Source organism: Plasmopara halstedii, assembly GCF_900000015.1.
Source record: "Plasmopara halstedii genome assembly, contig: Scaffold_2695, whole genome shotgun sequence".
In the NCBI taxonomy this organism is placed as follows: Eukaryota; Oomycota; class Peronosporomycetes; order Peronosporales; family Peronosporaceae; genus Plasmopara; species Plasmopara halstedii.
Genome location: NW_020189601.1, coordinates 21,803 through 22,466, shown reverse-complemented (window position 1 = coordinate 22,466; position 664 = coordinate 21,803).

Here is a 664-nt window from a genome sequence, read left to right as displayed (position 1 = left end):
GAGCTACTTGCAATGAAGTATGCACTTGTCAAGTTCAGGGTCCACCTGCTCGGCTCCATGCCGTTTGTGATCAATACAGATCATGCGTCACTGCGCACTGCGACTCAGTCGCCCACCTCTCGCAGAGGATGGCTAGATGGCTATCCTACATTGCAGAATATAACTTCGAGGTGAGTATAAGCCTGGAAAGCAGAATGCTTTGGCTGACGCGTTGTCACGCAGATCTGACTATGAGCTTGCAAATGTTACAACTGTAACGTCGTCTGTGATAGATTTGATCCGCAACGCGTATGCGGGTGATGGTATGTGAGGAGTGTTGCTACGGGCTCTAGGGAGCAAGGATTTTGGTACTCGGGCAAGAAATTATTATCACGACTGCGTGCACGATTGTAGCGATATTCGTTGGATAATGGGTTGCTATATCATAGCACCGATTCAACGGATACACCACGAATTGTGACTCTTCATGATGAGGATTCGAAATACCGCATCCTATATGAGGCTCACGACACGCCACTCAATGGTCATCTCGGTCGTGAAAAAACGTACAACACCGTGAGTCACCACTATTCGTCGCCCACGTTGTACAAATGGACGAGCAACTATGTGCGCACGTGTGAGACGTGTCAACGGGTAAACCCCTCACTAAAATGCTGCTGCGCCT